The 6,692-nt window shown below is 45.8% G+C and overlaps 1 pseudogene; it reads right to left on the bottom strand.

The window, feature by feature from the left end:
- Nucleotides 1–1,209: 1,209 nt before the first annotated feature.
- Nucleotides 1,210–4,000, bottom strand: LOC132856643 (uncharacterized; annotated as a pseudogene).
- Between the last annotated feature and the right edge of the window lie 2,692 nt (nucleotides 4,001–6,692).

Below are 6,692 nucleotides of genomic sequence, written 5' to 3'. Positions count from 1 at the left end.
ATACTGCCTCTCTGTGTGACAACTAAACAAATTACACACAAGACATGAAAATGAAGCAGTTTGCCTTAGCTGTTCTGTTTGTGTGTGGTGCCTAGACAAATGTGCACGAAGTGGCCCCCAACCTCTAAATGAGCAAGGACAATCCGAGTACAAGCAGGGCACAGACCAGCCTAGACCAGTGTGTGGATGTTTTAATCTATAATGCTTTAAAAGCTCTTACACGTTTTGATGTCTCAAATTTGCAATATTTGCATGGCCAAGACATGACATTAGAAGCCTACTGTTTCTCCTTAATGACACACCAGACACCAGTGCTGAAGGTCTCGTGTCTCAGATCTAGTAACCCTGTAAATAAACAGACAAAATGTGTTATATTAAAACAACAGAATTAATGATAATACATTAAACTACAGATAGAAATATTCTGCTGAAATACAAGCTGTATTCTGACACCGCTAAATCATACATCAATTACATCACCATATTGTACTGTGCACAACTGTATGTAACAACTTTTTCTCTTTTTAAATTATCAGGGCTCTCAAGTTTTGAAGACAGACAATAGTGACAATTTTCCTCAATATCAGCTTTCTTACGCGTTGGACAAAATACATAAATCTCTATGTGCGAACACCTGAGAGACAGATTCCAAGGGACCGTCTGCAAAGTGCAAAACCCGAAAAGCAAATACAAAAAAATCAATAACGTCACTGTAATACACTGTACTGTCACCAGCTCACACATGACTGATATCCTGATAGTTATACTACAACACTTATTTGGGGAAATGTCTTTTTGTTTAATTTTTATGAATTTTCATAATAAAAAAACCTCAATAACTTTACTGTAATACACTATACTGTTATGGATTGCTTACCAGATGACGTGCAGTCTTTTTTGTGCAAGGCTATTTTAACTTCATGACCCGTGCAGCATGATATCCGCGCTAACTTTATGACCCGTGCAGTCATTGACAGACAGGTCGACCTGCGACCAGGCTCTGCCCTGCCTATATCAGACAGGTCGACCCCTGTATACGTCATTAACAAGATTTCTTCCCGTCCAAGTGCAAGGAGGGAAGTGCTGGTGAAACACCTCACTCTGTTATCAAAGAACCAGGGATTACGTTAAGTAACCCAAAGTTCTTTTTCTAACTTCACTCGGTGTTTCACTATGGGAGATATAGACAGCTCCCTGAATGCACCCATATCACTGTTTCCAAATGGGTACAGAAGAACCGGCTCCCAGCACTGCGTGCGCTAAGGACGGCTCCGAAACGTCTAGCCTATAGAATCGCACAGACGTATGCGGCGTTGCCCAACTCGCCGCCAAGCAAATGTCCAGAACAGAAACTCCTTGAGTAAAGCCCACGATGTGTCCATACCCCTAGTGGAGTGGGCTCTCAAACCCTTAGGGGGCTGAAGACCCCTGCAACCATAAGCCACAGATATCGCCTCCACAATCCAGTGGGATAGCCGCTGGCGAGATAACGGCTTCCCTGTGTGAGGAGTAGCCCAAGACACAAACAGCTGGTCACAAGTTCTGAAACCAGCTGTTCTGTCCACATATGCCTGAAGAGCCCGCACCGGGCATAATGTATTAAGTTTCTGCTACTCCGGAGAAGAAAACGGAGGAGGATGAAAAGCAGGCAGTACAGTAGACGGGCACCTATATGCCAAATCCAAAACCTTAGGCACGAAAGCAGGATTAGGACGAAAAGAAACTTTAGTGAGCCCCGGAGCGAATTGTAAGCAAGACGGGCTAACCGACAAAGCATGTAAATCACTCACACGCTTGGCTGTCATCAAAGCCAGGAGCAGTGTCGTCTTAAAAGAGAGATACTTAAGACTCACCGCCTCTATTGGCTCAAATGGATGTTGAGACAAGGCATCTAAGACGATGGGCAGATCCCATGAAGGAACCATCTGCCTAGACACCGGCCGTATGCGGCGCGCCCCCTTCATAAAACGACTTATTAAAGGGTGCTGGCCTGCCAACTTTTCCCCAAAACCTACATGGCAGGCTGAAATAGCTGCCAGGTACACCTTAATGGTGGAGAAAGCCTTCCTTTTATCAAGCAGATCTTGGAGGAAGCACAATATATCCCTAACAGAGCACTGAAAAGGGATAATCACTCTCCGCCCACACCATTCTTCAAAAACACGCCATTTATTGCTATAAAGAGCGCGGGTAGAGGAGGCTCTCGCACTCTGTATAGTATGTATAACTGACGAGGGCAAGCCAGCCGCATTCAGATTCCACCTCTCATGGGCCAGGCCCAGAGGGCTAACATGTCTGGATGAGGATGGTAAATTCCCCCCCCCCGCCTGAGACAGAAGGTCCCTCCATGGGGGGGAGGCAGCCACGGCTGCCCCGACAATAGTTGAACTCTCTCTGCCACCCAATGTCGGGATGGCCAGCGCGGGGCTATCAGAATTAATGACAGACACTGCTCCCTCACTCTGGCTAAAGTGGGGGAGATTAAGCTCAGAGGGGGAAATGCATACAGAAGCATGTCCGGCCACTGATGGGCTAAAGCATGCACACCCAACGGTGCATTTGCGTCCACCAGAGAGAAATACAGAGGGCATTGAGTGTTTTCTTGCGAGGCGAAGAGATCTACGGCAGCCTGACCATACCTCTGCCATACCTGGCTCACCACCTGAGGATGGAGTTTCCACTCCCCGTAAAGGGGATTTCCCCTGGACAATAAATCTGCTCCTCTGTTCAAGATCCCTGGAACGTGAGTCGTGAGCAACGTGAGCAACCACTACAGTGTTGTCCGTTTTCACTAAAACATGCTGACCTCTGAGAAAACTCAGAAAATGTTTCAGTGCTAGCCACACCACTAATAGCTCCAAATAGTTTATATGTCTGTGCATCAGCTGTGGCGGCCACGTGCCGTTCACAGTTCTGCCCATTAGGGTTGCTCCCCAACCCTTCAAGGACACGTCCATTGTCATAGTTACTCTCGATGACACCGCCCCTAAGGGAATCCCCGACCCAAGCGTCACAGGGCTTTTCCAGTGTCTGAGCGCTTCGACGCATGCATGATTGACTCTCACCGGTCGGCTGAGATGCCGGCAAGAGCACAGACGCAAATGCACGATCCAGCGCTGAAAATCCCTCATTTTGAGTAGCCCCAAATGCACTACCGCGATCACCGAAGCCATATGCCCCAGCATTCGTAAGCACAGTCTGTACGGGGCCACTCGTCCCCTCTGAAAACGAGCAAGACATTGAGTGAAAGACCCTATTCTCTCTTCCGTCAACGTGACTTGATACGAAAGGGAGTCCAAGTTGAGCCCTAAATACTCCGTATGTTGTCAACCGGCCAACCGGCTCTTTATCATGTTTATCCTGAAACCCAGGTCTCTGAGGTGATTCAGGACAATCTCTGTGTCTTTTATGGCTTGCTCTCTTGACGACGAGCATATCAGATAATCGTCTATGTAAGACAATATCCTTATGCCCCTGTCCCGCAACGGGAACAGAGCTGCCTCCACACATTTGGTAAAAACCCTCGGAGCTAACGACAGCCCGAATGGTATAGTTTGAAATTCGTATGCTGTGCGTATGCAAACCTGAGGAATTTCCTGTGAGAGGGATAAATGTCTATGTGGAAGTATGCGTCCGCCAGATCTATCGTCACAAACCAATCGTTTGGGCGAATCGATCGACACAGCACCTTGTGTGTCAGCATTCTGAATGAATACTTTCTGAGGTGCTTGTTTAATATACGTAGATCCAAAATAGGACGGAGGGCTGTGCCGCCTTTCTTCGGAACTACAAAATAACGGGAATAGGATCCCTGACGGCTTTCCTCCCCGTGTACCACTCTGATTGCCTGCTTGTGCAGGAGGGTTTCGATTTCGAAACACGAGCCGATTCTCCCTCGGCCACTGACATGATCAGCCCGTTGAAACGAGGCGGTTTCATGGCAAACTGGAGTCTGTATCACCGTGAAACTGTTGCTAAAACCCATGGATGAACCACGCATGTGCGCCAGCTGGCTATGCGGGCAGAGAGAAGGCCCCCGTATACTTCCGCCCCGCCATCGTTGCGCAGTGATGACGTCATCACACGCGCCGTGCGGGCTCCCGCTGACGGGGAAGCGAGCACTGCCCCCAGCGGTGGGACTGGGGGAGCGCTTTTTGTGACTTTGTATTTTTTGGGGTTTTTTAAACATATCGCCCTTGGCTGTTTGCCTGGCTGCGATAGTGCAACATTTATTGATATGTTTCCCGAACCTGGGGAGCATATCGCCCTCAGCCCGTGGCTTGGCTGCGACAATGCATGTTTTATCAACAATTCCCCTGTGTGTGTGAGTGCTTGGTGACACTGCACATGGCTCTGACCTCCCTCTCGACTCTGAACTGGAGTTCGTCATCCACCTGCATGAGAAGGCCATCGAACTGCGGAGGCATGTCCGGGGATCCGGCTTCCATCATGTCCGCCCAGCTCTTACTAGCTCGCGGCAGATGGGCCGTAGCTGTCGAGGCAGCTTCAGACAGGCAAGGGTCCTGCTGGTTAGCTACCAACACTTTCAGCCTCCTTTCCAAGATTTTCACCGGCAATGACGCACAGTGAGCGCATTAAAATTTACTTGGTATTTTTAGGTCTATGTGCAGTGACTATAAAACAGTTAAATAATACGATAAAATATCTAATAAAACTTACTAGTCCCACACAGTTCATTTTTTACATGAATTAATTGTGTATTTATTTACAATTCTACTTAGGAAAATCTAGTATTCAATAAATGTTAATATTACTATGTAGAAATTATTAGGGTTAATCTAATATATTTTACTACACCAAAAGGTTCGTGCTGGTGGAACTTCACAAAGGTTTGATATCAATTGTAGAATTAGGCAATCCCCCTCTTTCTCCTTTTTTATTTTTGTTAGTCACTCAAGTTTTGGCAGTACATATTAAGAAAAGTCAATTTAATGGTATCAATGCTTTAGGTGCAGAATTTAAACTTAGTCAGTTTGCTGATGACACGGCTATTTTTTTAAAAACAAAATTGAGGTTCCAGTTATAATTAGAGTTATTGAGGCATTCTCTGATGCGTCGGGTGGGTTCTTAAAATGAATCTAGATAAATTTGTTTCCCGTAAAAGCTTGCTCCCTTACGCATATAGAAGGTCCAACAGTTAAACACCATTTAACTTATCTGGGTAAAGTCATTTGCAAAAATGATAAACAAAGAAGCCAGTCAGATTTTGAACCAATTATTGAAAAAAAAAAAAAAAAAAAAGAAATTTAATTTGTGGTTAATGAGAGCTTTATCATTTATTTTGGGAGGGTGTTATTGTCTAAGGCAGAAGGTATTTCCAGATCTGTATACACTTCTTTATCATTAGATATGCCCTCTATTGTGATGAAAGATTTGGATAAGATATTGTATGACTGTATCTGGAGAAAAAAGGCCCATTATTTAAAGAAAGAGGTCATATGCAATACTAAAGAACAAGGGGGGCTAGAGGTTCTGGATTATAGTACACTCAATAATAATTTAGGGGGCATGCAATATATTTTTGTTGAAATGCAATTTTTCTGTTGATAAAATTCCGGTTAAACTGGCTGGTTTCCATAGACAGGCCCTGTTAGCATGGAATTTGATCTATAAACAGACAATTTGAAAACAAAGTTGAAGAACATTTCAACACCAACGATGCGAGAAGCATGTGGAAGGGCATCAATAACATCACGGATTTTAAACTGAATAAATCAGCGACTGTGAACATTGCCTCCTCCCTACCGGATGAGCTAAATAACTTTTATGCTCGTTTCGAGGCTCTCAACCATGCCCTCACAGAGAACCCTCCCGCGGCTGCTGCAGAAGATGTGAGTCCACTCTCTGTCTCTGTCACGGATGTAACCTTATCCTTCCAACGGGTAAACATCCGCAAGGCTGCTTTTAACACCATAGTGCCTGCCACACTTGTTGCGAAGCACCAGACTCTGGGACTAAACAGTTCTCTGTGCAACTGGATTCTGGACTTCCTGACAGGCAGAAGTCAGGTGGTAAGAATGGGCAGCAATACTTCATCCCCGCTGATCCTCAACACTGGTGCTCCTCAGGGCTGTGTCCTCAGCCCACTCCTGTACTCCCTGTACACACATGACTGTGCAGCCACACACAGCTCCAACGTCATCGTCAAATTCGCTGACGATACAACAGTGATAGGCCTGATCACCGACAACGATGAGACGGCCTACAGAGAAGAGGTGAGCACCCTGACTAAATGGTGCCAGGAGAACCACCTCTCACTCAACATTGACAAGACCAAGGAGCTGGTGGTGGATTTCAGGAGACAGAGCAGAGAACACAAACCCATCACCATCGACAAGACACCTGTGGAGCGGGTGAGCAGCTTCAAGTTTCTGCGTGTTAACTTCAGTGAGGATCTTAACTGGTCCATACACACCGACGCAGTGCTGAAGAAGGCACATCAACGCCTCTTCTTCCTGAGACTAATGAGCCCCAGCATCCTCAGAACATTCTTTTTTTTGTAATTCACTGTTTTTATTTTGATAGAATATGCAAAAATACAACACAACAGAAAAAGAAAGATCCTGATTTAAACTAATACCCACCCACAACCACCCCCATCCCACCCCTATCCCACTGCACCCCAGGACTCATGTAAATCAAAAGTACAACAGAATAAGCTCAAAGAAATA

This window comes from Tachysurus vachellii, chromosome 14 (genome assembly GCF_030014155.1).
Source record: "Tachysurus vachellii isolate PV-2020 chromosome 14, HZAU_Pvac_v1, whole genome shotgun sequence".
Lineage (NCBI taxonomy): Eukaryota > Metazoa > Chordata > Actinopteri > Siluriformes > Bagridae > Tachysurus > Tachysurus vachellii.
The sequence above is the reverse complement of the archived record's forward strand: the minus strand, read 5'-3'. Positions and strand labels throughout refer to the sequence as shown.